Genomic DNA, 21,958 nt, shown 5'->3' on the forward strand with positions numbered 1-21,958 from the left:
TTCAATCAATTCATTTGTTGAGAATCTAACTCCAAGCACTGTAATTAATACCAGAAATAAAACAAAGTAGATATACATCTTTGTCCTCATGGAGGTTATAGTTAATGATGAAAGTAGTAGTTTTTTGAAGTTGGGTGACATTAATAAGCAGTCAAACATTAAGATTAAGATTATAAATTTTATGACAAATGTATACTTTATTAGCTATAAAAGCTCATAACCTGATCTAGTCTTGAATGTAAGAAAAAATTCTTTAAGAAAATTACATTATTCATACTTAACATTAAAATAACTTCCAAATAGTAAATTTATTGTCACCCAGTCACTGTGGCTCAGTGGTTGAGCATCAACCTATGAACCAGGAGGTCATGGTTCAATTCCTGGTGGGGCTCATTCCCCAGTAGAGGGTGTGCAGGAGGCAGCTGATCAAAGATTCTCAACATTGATGTTTCTATCTCTCTCTCCCTCTCCTTTTCTCTCTGAAATCAATAAAAATATATTAGAAAAAGAAATTTATTGTCTTCTCAATATTTCAGGATAAGAGAGAATCCTCCTATTTTTATTGTATTTAAATCTCACATCATACGTTTTATTGTTTCATTGAATAATCGTGTATCTGATCACAAACTATCAATTTCCTAAGATGTATATCTAATATTAAGTCTTCCCAAATGCTCTAATATGTTTATTCTGCCTAAATTGCTTTCTTGTTTATAAGTAGAGGGTCAAAAATCATCAAGGGCTTTTGACCAAACCTGATTTTGAATCTATAATGCCACTTTTTAGGCATAGCTCACTAATATTTGCATGTATTGAGGGTAAAATGAGTCCAAAGAGATTATTAAAAGAGGAACATTAAGAGTGTTCTCCCACAACACAGTTTGCCAACAACATTACTGTCTAGTGATGATATAGTAACATAAAAACTAATAAAAAATGACAATTGACAGGTTAGATTCTCTGACTTGAATATGAGAATAAATTTACCTACTTTGCAAGTGATTGTGAATATTAAATTGTTTAGTGGATATAACATTATGATTATGATACCTATTCCATTATACTTTGAACATTTGATTTCTATTTTCATACTCTCCCAAACCCATTTTCTTTAAATCACACATTATATGTTTATTGATAACCTGACCATTGTTTCTATATATATGTTTTTTAGTCTTTTGTTCCCAGCTATAATCATTTCGATGTTAATATACTTGCAGCTAACATAAAAATGCTTGACTTTGAATAGCTATCTGTGTGAGTTGTCAGCTCATGTGTGTCTTGGGCTTAGAATCATTCATGAAGTAACTAAGTATTTAATACAGTGATCATAAGGAATGTAGAAAGTCTTTCTTATGCTTTTCTTTGAGCAACACCATAAGAAAAATAAGCACATTTTTTATTACATAGCTAAAGTTAAAGAAAGAGAAGCAAATATTTGACAATTGACCTTCAACAGAAATAACTCTTCAGTAAATCACAGAGCAGTTGATTCATTAATCTCCAATACAATGAAGCTATATAAGGTTCTACAGAAGCAGATATGCAGCTGGCAGGTAAGTGGTATAAAAGAAACACAAGAAAAGGAGAGAAATAAAAAGAGAAATACAAAGATAATAGGAAATGACAAAATACAAGGGACCGTAGCAATTGATTTTTTTTTCCAGGCTATCATGTGATGCTTTATGTTATAACAGCTGAAAGCTACATTTTCCTATCTGCCTGTCTGTGTACCAAACTATATACATAAATACCACGGATAATATGAGCAAAAAAAATTGTTGATTTCAAGCACATGGAAAGTGTTGTATTTTCTAATAAAAATAAAATTAGAAAAGAATGTAGCAGGCTTGAAAGCATTTTTTGAATATATTATTTGCCATTTAGCATACCCTTGTGTTCAAATTGTTAATAAAGCTCATAATGCAGTTTTTTAATGCAGAGTCTTATTAGAGAAGGGTAGGAAATGAAAACAAGAAGTCATTTATATAAAGCACTTTCTTGAAAGAGTTGTTCTTTTGCAATTTCATAGCTATAGTGGTAGAAATAGGACTCATCTCTGATAAAAGAGCATCTTTGGGTTTGTTATGTATCTATAGTCTTTCTTTCCCTTTCAAGCCCTGTCTGGTTTTGACCTTAGTCTGAGAGAGCAATTTGGATCAGCTCCATTTAAAATGGGATCTGTTTACACTTCCTTGTTTTAATCAGCCTTAGAGTAGAATTGGAATGGAATGCATAAGCGTTTGATGGTACCAGTGTTTGCCAGTCTGTCTCACCAGCTTGAGTCCATCTAAGAGATGATTTTGAAGTAAAAAGGTTACTCTTGTTTATTAAGCAACAGAGAGAGGTAAGTAGTTTCTTTCCAGAAAATGTAGAAGTAGTTTCTTCATAAGAGCTCACATATTGGAAAGAATCACTGACTGAACTCTTCACAGCAATGTTCCTGGATTCATTTTTAATAAAATTGTTTATTTCAGAGTATAAGCTCCACATTTGTGCAAAATGCAGAAAACAGCACAGGAGGTTAAAAAAGCTGTTCTGCTGTAATAGTGTAATTTGTTCCTTGGCCATTAAATGAGAATGCTGGGATTTTAATTCCACTATTTGGTTTCCAGCATCTACTATAATTAATTTTCTCTGATTTTGTCACTATAGAATCAAATGGAAACTAATGATGTGGAACCCAACGTTGTCAAGGCAGTGATGAGCTTCATCTACGAGGTGGGGAAGCTCCTGCGCCTGACAAGATGGCAGATGACTTGAGTGCTTTCTAACAATGCCGGGGTCCTGTGCCTTGTGGCAATGTTCTGCTCGAATTAGACCACCCAGGGGCTGCCGTTCCACACTAAAGCTGTTTTAAATCTTTCACTTGCTTGCTACTGTAATCCTTTGTCAGCTTCATAACACATGAACCTATTCTATATGCTCTTTCTTTACCTGACTTTTTAAGAACTAGGAAGTACAGGGCATCCTAATAAATGTTTTAATGTTTCCTAGTGCTATCACATTGACATGTAACAAAGTGCTTTGAAAATCATCATAAAATGGATTTTATAGATGCTGTATTCAAATTGAGGGAAAAATTAGAAATTTTTAAAAAATAAATCTAAGACAGTTAACAATAGTTTCCTGCATTTCTAAGCAGGCAGAGAAGACATTAAACCAAGATACTTCTGTTGACTCATTATTAATAGCAAAGAAGAATTTCCTGATTCAGTAAAGGTGAGAACAATTCAGAAAGTGACTATGTCATCTTACAGCTTGTGGAAATACAAGAAAAAAACATTTGGCATTGATGAATTCTAATACTTCTCCAAAGCTACCTATATTATTTAGTCATGACAATATGAAATTCTAACTTATAAAGAAAACATAGTCAAATAATAAGGGGGATGTTGATATAGATACCCAGGAAACTCGCCTGTGAGCTTGGACAATCTTGAGGTTTAGGAATCTTTTTAGAAGAACACCATCAGAAATTATAATGGGATATTAGAGAAGGCAACCCTGTAGAAGTTATAGCTGAATTACACTATGAAGAATGAGTAAGAGTTAGGTGTGGTATGATGAGGGAGAAGAGTGGAGAGATGTGTTCCAGGGAGAAAGTCTCAAAATAGAAAAGAGCACAAGAACATACTGTTTCGGAAAAAACTACAGAAGAAGGACCAGCCTGGCAGGAATGTAGTTGAAAAAAGAAAAATGATACAAAAGGCAGGAAGTAAGGCTAGCACAGACAATTAGCAAAGCCTTGGTATAGGCAGTTCTAAAAATGTTTAGACTTTCATTCTAAGTACAATGGGAAGTCTTTGACAAATTTCAGATGAAGGATTAGCAAGATTAAATCCAAAGTTTACTAAGATTATTCGAACTGGATTCTGGGAAACAATTGAAAGAAAAGAATGCTGAAAGGAGAACAGTTAGAAAGCCATTGTAAGCAAAGGTCATGGTTTTGACTGGAGGAATATTAGTGGGATGATAGAGAAGAGAAGAGAAGCAGTCATTTAGGAGGCCAAAGTATAAAATTTGATCATGAATGATAGGGAGTTGTGTTATCCCAGGTTCTTTAGAAAACAGAGTCTGAGGATTAAAGTGCTTGTGTTTTACTTTTTTGGAAGTACAACTGCAGGACAATGAAGACAATAAAAAATGAACAAGGTGAGGAAAGATATGTGATCCACTACAAAGTGCAAGTCCCGTCTCTGAAGAGACTCAGGGATTTGTTCTAGATGTGCCCACTTGCTTGCCTAGTTAAACATCCCTACCTACGTTGCAAAGAGAGTCTACCTAAAAGTATTTCATAAGAGTAAGGAAGAAGGGGAATTTATCTGCCTAATTTTATACCATTTGTTTGTTTCACAATAGTCAAAATCCACTCCTCATGGAATTAAACCTCCCTGTGATACCAAGAAAAGTATGAGGAGATGCAAAATAGTTATGATAAATACAACCTTAATCAATAAATTATATTTAATCATTGGGGTAAATGATCTACCATTTACTGTGATAAGGAATAGGGGTAAAGCTTCATATTTTGAGCAGTAGCTTAAGTTCTATACATATAGAGTTTCACATGCCTATGGAGTCAGTAGATAGTACCAAGAGGGGGCACTAGGAAGCTTCAAAGTTCAGGACTGAGTTGGCATAGTGTTGGTAATGAAAGTCATGGAGCGACTAGGATGCACCACCCACTCCACCCTCAATAAGATGGTCTAAAGTAAGAAGACAAAACATCAAGAAAGATACACTGAAAAAACAAACAATATTTATGGTTAGTTAAAAAAAGAATTTGAAAATAGAAATGAAAGTTAGAAGGAAATAATAGCTGTGTCTAATCAGAGAAGAAAGGTAAGCGTGTTATAATGATGAAGTAATGAACTATGCCAAACACTATTTAAACATTAAGTAAATTAAGAGCAAGTTTTTAGAAACACAGAAGTCACTGAAAATTGTAGGGAGTTGTAAGGAGTGGTGAATATATAATCCAGATTGGAATTGTCTGGGTAACATATGAAAGATAATGAAATTTAACATATGACCAAAGAAAACTCATTGACTAAGAGAATTTGTTTTATTAAGAGGGAAACCAGAGCGAGGCTGGTGTGGTTCAGTGATTGAGCATAAACCCATGAACAGGGAGATCATGGTTCCATTCCGGTCTGGGTACTTTGCGAGCTCAATCCTCAATGTAGGGAGTGCAGGAGGCAGCCAATTAATGGTTCTCTCTCATCTCTCTCCCCCTCTTTATTTCCAGAGCATGTTTACATGCTAATAGGTAAAGGCCAGTAGAAAAAAGATGAGAATAAAAAGAGAGTAGGCAATGGCAATGAGTTCTTGAAAAGTGGAAAGAAATATCATTTACGGCTTAAGAAAACAGGTTATTTATAGAGAAAAGAGGAAACATTCTTTATTTTAATATAATAATATAGGAGAAGAGATTAGTGATAGTTATAGATAAATGTGCCTGTTTGGTCCTTTTTTCTGATATTATTATTTTTTTGTTTGTTTTTATTAACCCTCACCCAAGGATATTTTGCATTGATTTTTTAAAAAAATCTTTATTGCTGAAAATATTACATATGTCCCCCTCCCCTTTGCACTGCATTGATTTTTAGAGAGAGTGGAAGAGACAGAGAGAGAGAAACATCAATGTGAGAGAGACACATCGATTGGTTGCCACCCTCACCCGCCGACTGGGACCAGGGATGGAGCCTGCAACTGAGTTACACGTCCTTGACAGGAATTGAACCCAAGACCCTTCAGTCTGTTTGCCAGCGCTCTATCCATTGAGCCAAACTGGCTACAGCTATTATTATTATTTGAAAGCATGAATAAGGAGAATCTGCTAAAATGATGTAGATTCAAAGACTTGACATTGGAGAAGAGTAGAAATATTTAAAATAGTTTTGATAGAAAGATGGGGGAACAATCTGAATACAGATAAACATAGCTAACTGGAAAATATTAAATTTAGTGTTATAGATTGAATTATATCTTTCCCAAGAAGACATTATTTAGTCGTTCTCCTCAGTACCTCAGAATGGGACCTTACTTGGGTATAGGGTCTTTACAGAGGTCATCACATTAAAATGAGGTCACTAGGGTGGGCTCTCACCTAACACATTTGGTGTCCTTGTAAAAAGGGAAAACTTGGACACAGAGACAGACACATGTAGAGGGAAGATGATGTGAAGAGACTCCAGGAGAAGATGGCCATTTACAAAGCAAGTAGCGGGGCCTGGAACTGGTCCTTACTTCACAGTTCCCAGAAGGAACCAATCCTGTTGACACCTTGATTTGGAGTTTCTAGACTCCAGAACTGTGAGACAATAAATGTCTGTTGTTTAAGCCACCCAGTTTGTGGCAGGTTGTTAAGGCAGCCCTAGCAAACTGATACAGTTGGTGTACATGACTTTATTGTCACCAACCTGCCCAAGGTAGGAATTTTTTTCACCCTGCACTGGGGGGTGCACACTTCGCATTCCTCCACAGTGTGGGTCTTGCTAATAGGTTGCAGCAAATTGACAAAAGGACAAGAACATTGAGAGTATTGTTAAGAGTGAATCACCAACATTGTGAGTCACGGATCTCAACTGAAAAGGAAGAAAATAAAGTCAAGAGTCCTTGAAATATATGGATACATGCAGGCCTAATGAGGTCAAAAGAACCATTGTTCAATGAGAGATGATGATTACAAGGCATAGCCAAGTGCAAATATAAAAGCTGCAGCAAAGAAAGAAAATAGAATAATGTCTGAAAGGTCAAAGCATATAAAGAAAGGAAAATACGGAAAAACTCTTCAAATTCAATTCAAAAGTCAGCTACTCTTTCAAGCCATCCTGATTCTCTGAGTGGAATTAATCATTCCTTCCTATATATGTTCTCAAATTTCACTCATCCCTTAATTGAGCTTTTCAACTCACATTATGTTACTCCAGATATGGTCTGTGATGTCAGTCAGGCATGAAGATTTTCTGCCCTATAACATCCAGTGCCTAGTACTTACTATACATTATTGAATGAATTATAACTTTTAAAGTGGTATTAGGAGCACACAAACAAAGAAAGGAAAAGATAGTGAAAAGATCAAGCCTGCTCTTCAGAGCTCATGCTGTAAGGTTAGCAGCTAATAGAAAGTAGAATTGCTGAGCTTCTATTTTGCCTCTGTCTTTTCTGTCAAGGAGAATGAGCATCAGGCTGAAAGCATAGATCTAACTTTCGAAAAAGGGAATTGAAGCCAGAGATAAGTGAGGAGATAGTAAGAGGCCAGGTAACTGCTCTAAATGAGTTTGTCTTCTGGCCCAAATGAGTTATTTCCCACAGTTCTGAAAAAACTCAAGTTAAGATTATTACACTGTTCATGATATTTGAAGAGTTATAGAGAATGGGAGAGCTATAAACTAAAGATAGATAAATACCTCAGTTTAAAGAAAAAGATCAAGGGAACTACAGATTTATGTCATAGACATCAATATCAGTGAGTATTCATGGCCAGGATAATAAAAGTATGGTTTAAGAATAGGAAAAGAGGAAAAGGATCCATCATAAGTCCCTGAAAAATAAAACATGTCAGATTAACTTCCAAACAAAGTCATCTGACTTCAGTCATGCATTGAACCACCATGCTTTGGATTCAATGATTCATCTATTCATTCATGCACTATCTTTTCCAAAAGTGATTATTGAGCACATTTTAAATTTACACCATATGCAAGTTAACATCTAAAAGACATACTTGGCCATGTATATCTTTTTTCTACACTTCAACACATGATCTGACAAATTTTTCATAATATTCTTTCAGATAAGAAGTAGAAATGTGCTATAAATGATGGTGTAATTCAGAGTATTATTGATGGTCATGTCAATGTAGGATAAAATTAAGAGTATCCAGTTGAATCTTCACTCTGCCACAACCTAAATAGGTGGTCTCGGGCAAAGTACCTCACTTTTCTATGTCTAAGTTTCCCATTTATATAAAAAAAAGGAATTCTAATAATATTAAACAGAGAATATGTGAACACATCTAGAGGACTTAGGATGGGATTTGGCACATAGTAATCACTCAAAATACTATTAATTTTGTTATTATTTTATTTATCGTTTTCATTTTAAAGTGACTGTATCCCTGGTTTCTTCCTAATACATTTTTGTCAATGATTAGGCAGAACATGTTAATGAATTGACTAAATTTATGAACAGCATGAAACTATTCCTAAATGTTGAGTGATGTAAGTGGACTAAATTGTTTTTGTAACTAGAAATGATAAAAGGGATCTTCTAAGATAAAAATATATAGATATAGAGGATAATTATTGTTTTAAGGCCACAAACTATCATATTCTCATGTGGAAAGGATGTTGGCATTTTAGTGGAACAGCCTGCCTTCCTGAGATTAACGAGATCCAGCATTTCATTAGGTTAGTCATTGAAGTACACCTTGAATTTATTAATATAAAACACTATTAATATAAAGCACTTTCCCAGGACTCCTATGGTTTCCATAAAGATTTGTGGAATTAGCCCTGACCGGTTTGGCTCAGTGGATAAAGTGTTGGCCTGTGGACTGAAGGGTCCCAGGTTCGATTCTGGTCAAGGGCATGTACCTTTGTTTCAGGCACATCCCCATTTGGGGGTGTACAGGAGGCAGCTAATCAATGATTCTCTCTCATCGATGTTTCTAACTCTCTATCCCTCTCCCTTCCTCTCTGTCAAAAAATCAATAAAATATATTTAAAAATATTTGTGGAATTAGAAATTTCTCTTTTACAGACAGTCAAGTTTAGTATAGCAGACTTTAGCATTTGAGGTATTCTTATATCCTTCTTTAAATGTGTTACTTTTGAGAAAAGAAAAAGTAACTTTTCACCAAAAATTTCCTTCTGAGTTTAATGGATTAATGTTTTAGAATAAACAAAACTATTGTTGCTTAACACAGCGATAAATTCAGAGTTTTATAACAGTGAGCCTGTCCTTCTCTCTGGAGACTACTTCATAACCACATAAGCCATAAAACAAATATTTCTAAATAGTGAAAATTGCTTAGAAACATTAATGTCTAAGTGTATTTAAGTTAAATAGAAATAAATTCAAGAATATAGTATTTATTATCCCGTAGTATTTATTCACATAACAGTGAAAAGCTAATCATTGTAGAATTTTGACTGTCAACAGGATTAATGGTATTACCTAATTATGTGACTGAAAGTACTTTTGAATTCACTATTCAACTTGAAATTAAATATAAAGAGTATTGGGAATATTTTTATTACAAAACAAGATAAAATATTAGAATTCCAAACTCCCATCTATGGCTGCTGACTGGGCTCATTGACAGGTTTTGTAAATAGGTAATCAGTCTTCTGATTTAAACTCTACATGCCATAGACTACAGATCTTGTATTTCCCTTTTCCTTAGAGGTGTTGCTTTAACCTGAAGGATATTTTGCAGATTGCAATTCAGAAATTCTTTATGACTTCATCTTGGAGTTTTTGCTATAATGTTGCACTGTATACAGTAATCAAAATGTTTGCATACTTTGGATATGAACTAATCAAAATATCCATTAAGCATGCTAACAAGCACACCTGTTATGATTAACGGATTTATTCTCTAATTTTATATGATTAGCACAATCAAATTAAAAGGTGAAAACATATTATGATAGCACCCTCTTTATAAAGTCTGAGTAATTATTAGTGTAAGTAGTATCTATCTGTAGCAGTTATAAAAATAAAATTACTAGGAATTAAATGCTTTAAGATAAGCCTTATATGATAAAGTACCTTCATTCATAAGCAGGATTTTTATGAGGTGGTAGTGAGGACTTTATAAGCATTTTTATTTATTTTAACTCAAGTTCACAAATAGATAGTTAAAATATTATTATCGAGTCAATGTTATATTTCCTGCATTTTAGATTTAAAGCTATAAATCATGGACTATTCTTTGATTCCCTTTTTCCTACTGTGCTCAAGTATCTGCTGTTACTCTTAACTATTTCTCCATTTATATTTCTTCAGTTATTCCAGGAAATAATTTATATTTCTTCAATTGTTCCAGGAAATAATTTCTTATTATTGTGTTACAAATACACATTAAAACAATTTTCAACTATTAGCATAAAGGACAGGTCTGTAATGTTGTTATATGGCTTATTTGCTTGTTTTCTTGCTCTTACCCCAGATCTTGATAAATAAAACTAAAAATGATTTCATATATATCTGTCATAAATAAGTTTCTTTGCTTTGGGGCTTCTGGGGGATAAAATGGGGATATATTTTAATCTATCAATAATATGCAGCTATACAAGAAGTGTATATGTGATAAATATTGGTATTAGCTGTAGTACACATCTTGTGATTTTAACAGAATGAAATGCTATGTTGGTTTTGTCCTAATCACAAAAGTGTAGACATGTTAATTGCCAATGCATTACATCATAGTATAATTCTAATGCTTATGTACAGTAATTAAAATTGAAGAACAGAAGGTTCTCTTAAATTTCAAATTAAAGACAAATGTTAACCAACCAGGATAATGGCAAGGCTCAAGAATGAATTTAGAGCTAAAGCTGGGAGAAAATATAAAATATAAGAAACAGAATCAGAACTCAGAGCCAGAAATAAGAGATTAAAGTGTCAACCAAGAGGGGGTTGGAGAAGAAACACTATATGGTATCATAGTCAGGATGGAAAAGCCCATAAAGACAGGACAAATTCCCTGAAACATGGATGATGCTTCTTCCACTCAGGACTATATCATGACCAGGCCTCCTAATAATCCACAACTTTCCCAGAATGAATAATTAATAACAGTAATTATCTTAAGATTTCCTCAGTTTTATTGTTGGACTATTGAAAACTTTTCAAATATGCCTGAATTATTTTTTTACCAGGAAATTAAGCAATAGTTAAGGTATTTATGTCTTAGTCAAGTTTGATACAGATTGTGAGTTGTTAGAAATAAGGATCAATTATCTTTGATTATAGTAATACTAGAGGTCCAGTGTAAAAAATTCATGCATGGGAGGGAGGCTGCCCCTCTCCGGACACCACCCCCCGGGCCGGGCAGCGTGGCGGGCCTACATGCACCTCTGCCAGGGGGCCGCTCCCACTGCAGCCACATATCCTGGTGGCGCAAGTCCCCACTCCCGTCCCTGTCCTCCAGGTCCTGTGAGTGTGCAGCCTGTTGAACAGTTATGACTGGGACACTGTTAGGACCAATTAGTATATTACCTCTTTATATATATAGACTAGGGGCCCAGTGCACAAAGATTCATGCACTGGGAGTGGGTCCCTCAGCCCGACCTTCACTCTCTCCATTCTGGGAGTCCTTAGGGGAGCCCTCTCCAATCTGGGAGTATCTGTCTGGCTTTGCAATCATATGAGCGAATTGTGTGAGACCCCCAACCCAGTTTGGTTTGTTGCTCACAGAATAATAGAGGCATTTTTTTTTCTTTGCTTCATTGGTGGAGATTTCCTGGAAGTTTTAGGATATCTTCCCTTTAATTTTTCCTAGACACTCTGATTTTAATTATGTCTCTCACCTTTGCTTTCCTTCCATCCCCCACTGCAACAGTAACTTGCTCCAGGCTCACTTTGCTCTAGTGTCTAGGAGATCCGTCTGTCACCAGGACTATGATTCCCAGCATTCCTGGTGCTCCCCACACTCTGGGCTTCTGCTTCCGGTCCTGGGGCTGCTACCAGAACTACTATTCCCAGAATTCCTGGTGCTTCCCATGCTCTAGGTTTTCCCTTCCTTCTCTGTCTCCATCCCCCCAAGCCTCCAGCTCTCCTGCTCTGCTCTCTGCCCAGTGGCTTGGGGGAGTGACCGAGGGAGCCACATCCCCCCAAGCTGCCAGCTCTCCCACTTCTGCTCTCCGCCCGTCGCCTGTGTATGCAAATTAACCTGCCATCTTTGTTGGGTTAATTTGCATATTCACTCCTGATTGGCTTGTGAGCGTTGCGGAGAGATGGTCAATTTACATGTTTCTCTTTTATTATATAGGATAACTTAGGTTCTAAAAAACAGGATACATTTTAACAGTGTGAGAAAGCCAAATGATATAGATCAATATAAAACTTCCATTTCCAACAGCACAACCTCTTAATCTTCATGAACATGACAAAAAAACTTTATTCATATCAAACTTAAAGGTCAGTGAAGCTCTTTATGACTATAGACTGACAACTTCCATCAAAACTAATATTTCTAATCCTTTTGTGTTCTTAAAGGCTGGAAATTTTGAGTTTTATACTCACATATTAACTAAAAAATACCAAACAAAGGAGAAAGAAAATATTTTGCCCCTCATAATGAATTTAACTTATTCTAATATATGCAATTTTAGCTTTAAAATGGGATTGATGACCAGCAATTCTTTCCATGTGAATTGAAAAGATACACTGAAAGTTACAAACTTCTTTGGATAAAAAATAATAACATGACTAATTAAAGATTTGGAAAGAGGGTTTGGAAATATAGGTTTTTAAAATTAGGAGAGTTTCTTTGCTATTCCCTTATTTAGCTTAAGTTTATATATTATTTTATTTACTTTATTTTATTTATTGCCTGTGTTTCAATCTAGATAAAATGTGTTTTTATTTTGTTAGATCTCTATATTGCTATTTGCTCAAATTATTGCTAATGTGGACAACCAGGAGTTGGTTACCTGCTTTCAGTACCCATTTGTAACCTATGAATTGCAAGAATTCAATGGTCATGTACAGGGATATTTGATTATCATGTAGGCAAATATTTCATAATTCCATTCCTTATGTGAGTAAATCAATATACAATTTCTCAATGAACATTTTGTAAGCTAAATTGTTGAGAGCTCATAAGCTCAAAGTTTTCCCAGGGAAAGTTGACTCAGATATGGATTTAATTGCTCAAGTACACAGACCAGGCATTAATATCTTATTTAATTAATATTTTATTTTATTCTGATGAGTTATCAATGCTGAAAACTGGATAAATATTTTTATAAAGTTTTATTTTATTTATCTTGCTGCCACACTTGGAACTTTTCTTTCTTTCCTTATAAAAATTTCCAGAGTATTGTTAAAAAAAAAAACCCAGAAGTATTAGACATAATTCTTAAGATATTTTCAGTGAGAGTGTTGCTGATGTGTTTAATGAGATTCCAAATTTGAAACAGATAATGAGATGCTATTGTTCATCATCACAGGGTAAAAATAAGATACTAAACCAACTGTTTTTTAACAACTTATGTTACCAGAGGAAGTGATTTTGGCCCATCGTATCTCACATAATTAGATTTTGAAAGCATTGAGAGGATCCCTTTGGAAGGCTGAAGATTGTAATACCCTAGGAATCTGTTTCTGTAACACCCAACAAAGGACAAACAAAGAAGGGAAAATAAGAACTTAACAATATGTGCATTTTCAGAAACTTACTGGATGCTAGTTCCCCACGTGCAAAGCTGTCATCAGTGGTAACAGGAAGTACATATGCATATGAAATTTGAAGAGGATATGTATCAAAGTGCCTTGAATATTATGTAACATGTAATTTTTTAAAATAGCTTTAGTTAGAAAAAGTGAGATTCAAATAGAATTGCCAGTTGTAAACATAATTCATTCATATCATTAGTAATAGAGAAAACAGGAAGAAATGGAAAGATAAATTAGGAAAATAGTCATAGGTAATCAGAAACCACCTACTGAAGTTTAAAATACATGTGGCACTTTATGTTTAGAACTCACTGTAATAGGTAATTTATTTATTTTTTTATTCAGACCTACTCAGGGAAACATACAATTTATAAATTTTCCTGAAATAAATTCACATTCAGAATGCAATGTCCTACTACTCATCCAAACATAATGATGCATTCTGGATTTATAATTTTTGAATAAATGAAGAGAGAAATGAACAAAAAGGGCAGCCAGTGGAGAGAAGTAGAAGGCACATCTATTGATTTGCACAGTCTGTTGATTTCTGTTACCTTTTTTCTTTCCATCAATACTAATGCATTTCAGTTGTATTTCTTAGCTGGTACCTCTACTTTATATGACAGATTTAATTAGCCCTTTTATTTACAATCTGAAGCACCAAAATAGGCGTGGTTGATAATTTGAGTATAAGAGTTTCTTCTCATTAAAATTTTCTAATTCTCCAGGGATTATTAAACATATTCCATATATTAAGTAGCTGTCATTTGTCCCTCCAGATCCACTCTCCACCCTTGGAATGCACCAGTGGGCTGCCTTGTTCTCTAGCTTGGCAAATATGAGGCAGCAGAAGGAGGTGAGGTGCTGAGGCCAATAGAAGAAGGAATTCAGGGTATTTATTTTCTAGCTGCTGCCCAGGTAACTATGGGTTTACAACAAACCTATTTTAAGGGGCTATAGCTCCTGTCTGATGGCTCTTACCATACAGCTCTCTTGTGTTATGAACCTGAGATTATTACTCTATTCCTTGTAATTTTCTTAAACCCATCCACATATTTATAAATAATCCTTTTATTAAACTGTCCTCAAATTATCTAATTTGAATGTGTCATAAGTTTCTTGCCATGACCTCAACAGATGCACCTTCTTAAAGACAAAATATGCTACTTAGAAGCAGATGCACCTTTTTTTTTAAATATATTTTATTGACCTTTTACAGAGAGGAAGGGAGAGAGATAGAGAGTCAGAAACATCGATGAGAGAGAAACATCGATCAGCCGCCTCCTGCACATCTCCCACTGGGGATGTGCCCGCAACCCAGGTACATGCCCTTGACCGGAATCGAACCTGGGACCTTTCAGTCCGCAGGCCGACGCTCTATCCACTGAGCCAAACCAGTTTTGGCAAGATGCACCTTCTTAAAGACAAAATATGCTACTTAGAAATAGTCATTTATAAACTATGTAATCTGGTCAAATTACTTAATATCATTTAGCTTGTTTCTTTGTCTATAACTATGTCTAATAACATCTACCTGTGAAGATGCTGTGGGAAGAAAAGTGCACATAAAGCACTTGGGAAACGGTAGGCATCAAATAAATAGTCTACGGAATTATTTTTTTATCTTTTTATTTTTTATTGGCCAAATAATCCAGGTAACAAAGAATAAAAAAATAAATGTATGCTTATATATGTAAGGGAAAATAATACCATCTTTTGGTGGCTCTATAGAATTTTACTAACTTTTAATCCTTCTAAAAAAACAAACATATGAAATTTTCAAACCATTTAATGGCAGGAATAGACAAGTTTAATCCACATTGTAAATTTTAATCTTTAATGTAACCTTAAAATAAAGAATAAAACTCAAAACTGCTGTGAAAAATATACCTAGAAAAATAATAACTGCAAAAAATATATGGTGTTAAAATTAATAAAATATTTTCTAATTGATGCATCTCACTTTATGTGGCAAATTATCAAATCATTGTTGTTTTCCATATTTCCATGTATAATAATTCCAAATAATGGGTCAAAGTAGTATATTTTAGCTAAGATTTCACAATGAAGTATAGATTTTTACCTTCATACAATATTATTTTCTAATCATTTCCACACATGGACTACTTCTAAAGCATTTACTATGTACTCAAAATAACAACACTATGATATTGGCATTAGGTTTAGTCGATAAATGTAATGTAAACTTAAATATTAGTATTGACATGGGTTCTATTAATATTTGTTACAATTCCATGGGATGCATGAATAGATCTTTGATTTTTCCACTTCTAAATTTCAATATTGCTGTAGGTGTTGGAGATTTCTTTTAACTTCATAACTAATTTGGCTCCCAACATCATTTCATTATTACAATCTTAAATAACATACACATAACCACTTTAACATAAACACAATTTATATTTGGGAACTTTTAAATAGTAAAATGCATCCTTGTAAAATGTATAAATCTTGAAAAATTTAATTAAAACATTCTCATTTATGTTATGCCATGAGAAATATTTAAGAAAGAAATATTTCTGGAAGCTTTTATTGTTATACTTTCTTCATTTTAGGTAAGACAATTAAGGGAAGGCTAAGAAGATTAAGGGGAGACCCAGAAATAGGACATACTTCACTCATGTTCAACAAACATTAATTTTCATTTTGTGCCATGAAATGTGCTAAACACATATCTTGGACTAATTAATGTTTTACAAATGAAAATATTTAGGAGATGCATTCAGTATTTTTGCAATAAAGCTGGTGAACAAAGTACCTGGAATTGAAGGCCAGACGATAACTCCAAAAACTACCACCTCAACCACTACATGATGTTTTTCCCCAAAATCAGTGGTACAATTTACTTTTTATAGGATTCCAAAAATTATGATGAAAATATATGCTATAAACCACAAAATATGTAAATCTACAACATATGTTATTCTATAAAAATATTCTTAACTTAGCATTTTTTCAATTAAAATTATTTTGATAACCCCAAGATTTTGGAGTACCCCTCTAAGTAGGCAAATAATTATAATATAGTCATTGTAGCTATGGGGATTAATCTGATAAAGCATATTTTTAAAAACTTCATATTTAAAGGTTAAACGTAAAGATTAAAAATGAAAAAGAATGTCTGCTGTCATCTTTTATATTTATATTTTACTAAAGATTATATATAGTGTAATTAGGTAATCAAATATAAATAAACTTTAAACAGACAGTAAATAAACAGATTTAACTGTCATAATATACAGAAAATTTGAGAATGTATGTAGAAAATTTAAATAAATCTATGGTTAAACTATTAGAATTAATAATTGACGGTAACAACCTTACCAGATATAAGATCAATATATAAAATTTATAATAGGCACAAATCATTGGTCAATGTGTTTTTTAAATAGGCACAATAGAATAAAAACAATTATAATGATAGGAATAAATCTAATGAAGTGTGTAAGACCATTACACAAGATTGTTGTAAGAAATTCCTTTAAAAATATTAAAGAAGGCCTTAATAAAGAAAGACATGATATACCATATCAATATTTTGGAAGACTCAATATTATTAAGCTATCAAATTTTCCTAAATTGATTTACAGATCCAATTACATGCCAGCAGCTTTTATCATGAATATTTTTTAAAACCTTATTTTAAAATTTACATGTAAAAATAAAGCCACACAATCTTGAAGAGTGTAAGTAATATAAAATCTTGTATCAGCATAAAGAAAATGAGTTAATCAACAGTAACTATGGATAGTATTGCACAAGTACAAGTAGTGTAGGAAATAAAAAGACAAGTGGAGTGAAGAAGAGGGTCCAAAAATGGATGGATAGATGATAGATTGATGGATGGATGGATGGATGGATGGATGGATGGATGGATGAATGGATAGATGAACAGACAGAGAGATAGATGATATTTAGAGAAATTATGAAAGGGCAGTGTTTTATGTGAATGGTGTTGGGTCAAATTGATCAGATACATGAAGAAGGAATGAAACTTGACCTCTTCTTTATACAATTTTGAATATCATTACAAGGGAGTTGTTGATCAAATAGTGAAAATTTGAATAATCAAGGTACTAAAATCAGAAATTTCTCCTTGACTATAGAAGAAATATCTTTAACTATGAGATAAACTCAAAAAGCACTAACCATAAGGACAGTGAATGATAAATTAGAGCACATTAAGTATATGAAATTAGGAAATGAGTGAGAAAAGAGTTATAATATATATAATATAAAACCAAAAGGCATATATTAATAACCTATAAAGAAATAACCAATAAAAAATGGGTAAGAGACTTAAATAGGCATTCAAAAATTAATTGAACAATTGGTCAATAAGAATGTAAATAGATGCATTATCACTGATCACTAGATAAATGTTAAGAAAAAATCAAATAAGTATTTCTTGAGCAGACTGTCCAAAATAAAGAAGATTGGCAGAGATTTGGATTGCTAGAATTTTCATATACTGCAGTTGGTGGAAATATAAGTTAATTCAGACACCTTGAAAATTGCCACTTATCTACTATAATGAATTAATGTATTCCCTATGACCCAACAATCCTCTCTAGGTCTATAATTACAGAAATATGCATGTATCTCAAAAGACATTGAAAAATATTCATTCGGTGTAGTTGATAACAGTGAAAAGTTGGAGGCGGGGGGGACTAACTGTCCATCAAAACTAGAATGTATTAATAGATTGAGGTATATTCTTATAATGAAAGAGTGCAATGAAAATTAGTGAACTGTTAATTATAACAAATTGGATGAACTAATGTATGGTGTCAGAAGTCAGCATAGTGATTAACTTTATGGAGAAGCAGAGACTAGTGATGAGATGAAGAATTGAGAGTAATTTCTGGTGCTATAGATACTCTTTTTCTTGAAGTAGGGGATGCCAACATGGATGAGCTCATTTGTAACAGTAAAATGTGTTACATTTGTATGAATGATATGGGGTATAGGTCCCCAAAAATGTTTTTTAAAATGTATTTTGTTTTCAAAATTGAGCTAACAGCAGTTAAAGTATGTATACAGTTTTTGGGACACCCTGAATAATAAAACAAAAGTTTATTTTAAAATATGAATTCACTATACAATATTAACTATTTAAAAAATTAATTGGAAAAGCATTTAGAAAGAAATACACCAAATATATTTTTGTCTCCTTGTAGCAAAATTAAGAATTCTTTCTATTTTTCTTTTAGTTTTTGTTTGTTTATTTGTTCTAAACGGTTGGGGTGCTGTTTCAAAGCAAAGAGTGGACTCATCTGGTTCTGTAGACTGAGCTCCTGTCCTGTTTAGAGAGCTTACATCTTCTAACTCTTTGCTAGCCATCCTGTGTGTGCAAAATGTTTTTACGGGGTTGGGATGGGAAAGCCTAAAAGAATAAAGGGAATTCTCTGAATCCTTATTTAGATGAGGTTATTTTTTATTCAATTTCTAGTAAATTCCATATTCTCTTAAGTTAAAAAATGATTAATTAATTGTTGGAAGTTAAACTTATGTAGCATTCAATCATTTTGAGAGTAATACAGATAAATACAAGTTATAAAATGATTCTATATAACCTAAATACATTGAGTGAATTTTAGAATTCAAAAAAATTCTCAATTATATTAGTTTCTGGCCTCAACTTTTGATTTTTATAATCTGGATCTGCTACCAACCCAGACAATTATACAAAAGAACATTATTTGATTGCTCTCTTAAACTATATTATTCTAAAATTAAATAGTTTATGGTTTTCTGAAGAAATATAGATTCCAATGATGAAACCTGTATTGTCATATTTTAATTTGCCAAAATTTCATCTCAGGATTGGTGTTTTATTTTTTAAGTTCCATTAATAAAAATTCTATGTAAATACAAATATCCAGAATATGATCTAAGGATTGCTTTGTCTCTTCCCAGACATATTTTATTTTCTATGTAAAATGTAAAAATGTTCCACACAAATGTTCAGATAGTATTGACACAAATATAATTAGCATAATATTCAAGCAACAAAAGTAATTCATTTTTATGAGTGAACCCAGATTAAACTTTGTATTTATCCAATGCCTCACATATTCATATAATGACCAAATTTCCTCTGTTGAACTACAATATTAAAAAGAACAAGCAAAAAAATAATAACAAGTTGTAATGATCCTTAGTAATTCAGAAATTTACACTGGAGACCCATTGCAAAAGAATATAGATTAGAAGCTTTTGCAGGATAGGCACATAGATTTGATCTTTTGGAAAAGTCTATGGTGAAAGTTAGTTTCATATGTGCAGCAACTGGTATATGTGAAACACTTTAATAAGTTGTTGTTTTTTCTCCCACTCATCAAAGAAATACTTGAGGAAGGTAATGCTACCTGTACTTCAAGAAGAGGCACCTTGAGCTTATTTGGAATTTTCCCCAGGATCATAAAACTAATCAATGAGGAAGTTATTCTACTATGGGGTCTGTTGTGATTACAATCTGTGTAGTAATTTGAAATTTTATATGTCTAGGTATTTGGGGAATTTTGCCTTTCCAGCTATTTGTATGACTAAAGCAATTAATATAAATTTCACACATATTGGATTCTTTTGATGGCTCTTTGCATTGATCAAATTAACCAGACAATTGGTAAATATTGGATATCATGTACATCCATTTATATCAAAAAGGTACTTTTTCTATTAGATGCAAAATGAGCATATTCAGTAATGGTATAATTTTAAAGAGTCAAATACATTGGGAAAGCCTAAGGTGATGTGCTAAAGCTATACATTTTGTTCTCTAAAATAAGATATATTTTCCTTGACTCAACTTTTACAAAGAATAATTCAATAATATGGCCGGTGCTTTTAGTTTATGGCACTTTTTAAACATGCATTTATTCATAAAATCACAAAGTTTATGTAAGGAAAGAGGAGGGTATTCATCTCACCTTTTCACAGTTAAGCAAGAGGAAGCTCAAAGAAAGGCACCAAAACCAAAATTAACATACTTGTATTCCAAGTTTTTGCTCTTTCTCCAATCACACCACGGACCCTATACCAAGGCCTAATCTTTCAAAGTTTGCGTTATCATTTTTTTAAATTTTATTTTACATTTCAGCCAACTAGAGGAGTAAGATTTATATTATTAGGCATAGAAAAAACCTAGCATGCACATAGTGCTGAAGTATTCTCTTTAAGTAAATCATTGTAAATATTGGTATGTGATGCCATGTCAAATACTGGAAATCTATGAGTCCATACTGTGGCTCTCACGTTAGTCTAAAACTTTCTTCCCATTTTCCCCATGTACTTATAACAACAACGTAACAAGGCAGTTAGCTGCCTGAAATGGAGTTAGACTCTCCTATTACATCGGCTGTGTTCGTAAATATGCTTGGATCCTCTTGTTGCTTCTGGAGAAGGTGGTAGTGATGGTCGGTGGTCAAGTGTGCATGTCGGGGCAGAGAGTCTGAGAAAGAAGGACCATAGGGTCTTGAATGGTGCCTACTCAAGTCTGGGCCACTAGGATAGTGTGTAAATCTTTATAGTTTGAGGAATAAAGACTCATGAAATTCTTAATATGATATATTTTAGAAGATCCGAACAAGCAGAACTTGGGAATGTGAGGTGCAGTACAGAATCAAGGAAAGATGTATCTTCTTGACCCAGATTCCAGCACAACTCTAAGGTTGGCAGTTTTGGAACATGAAGAATAGCACCTTCAGATGCATGTTTACTGAGACTATATAACCTGTAAAAAATGCTGAAAAAAGACAGGAGGGGCAGGAAAAGGAAAGCACTGAATAGTCCATGTCATCAGTGGTATGCTGATTAATGTTTAACAACTGACATTCAGGGGCAAACAAAAAACTGGTTTGTGGCATTTGCCAATTCCTCTGGTGTCAATATTCCCACCATGGGCAGTTTCCAATTTCCTATATGAAATAGTTTCATATCAAGTTTGGGAGAGATACCCACAGAGTACAAGCTGGCTCAAGCACAGAGGTGCATGTAGTAATTCCAAGTGAAGCAGTGGTAAAAAGAGAGCTTTAAAGTACACTTGTTGGTTAATCTCAGACGTACACTGTAAATATTAGTATAAAATAAACTAGTTTGAGCAGTTTGGGTCTTCAGGCCATTGCAATTTGACCAAAAACATTGTAGCTGGACTCTGGGCAACATCTCAGTTACACTTAATATTGCTTCGTATAAAATGTAGTTTGAGATGTTCTGATGTTATCCTTTGGAGCTTCAAGTTCTATTCTCTCTATTTTCTAAATACACTTTGGATCCCTCCTCCTGTCTGCTCATTAGTTCAACTTTACGTCTCAAGTACTATCCTAGTCACTGGGAATATAAAGATGAAAAAGACAGACAAGTGTCCTGCCCTTATCATTTCTTGCTTCAACTATGACAAACCTTCTGATTTGTCTCACTGTGTCTAGTGTCTTCATTCCATTTTAACATGACCAAACTGATTTTTGTCCAACTATAAAAACGATAACCTCATTCTCCCAAATGTATTCCACAAAAGCTC

The sequence above is a fragment of the Myotis brandtii genome, unplaced genomic scaffold (assembly GCF_000412655.1).
Source record: "Myotis brandtii unplaced genomic scaffold, ASM41265v1 scaffold48, whole genome shotgun sequence".
NCBI lineage: Eukaryota > Metazoa > Chordata > Mammalia > Chiroptera > Vespertilionidae > Myotis > Myotis brandtii.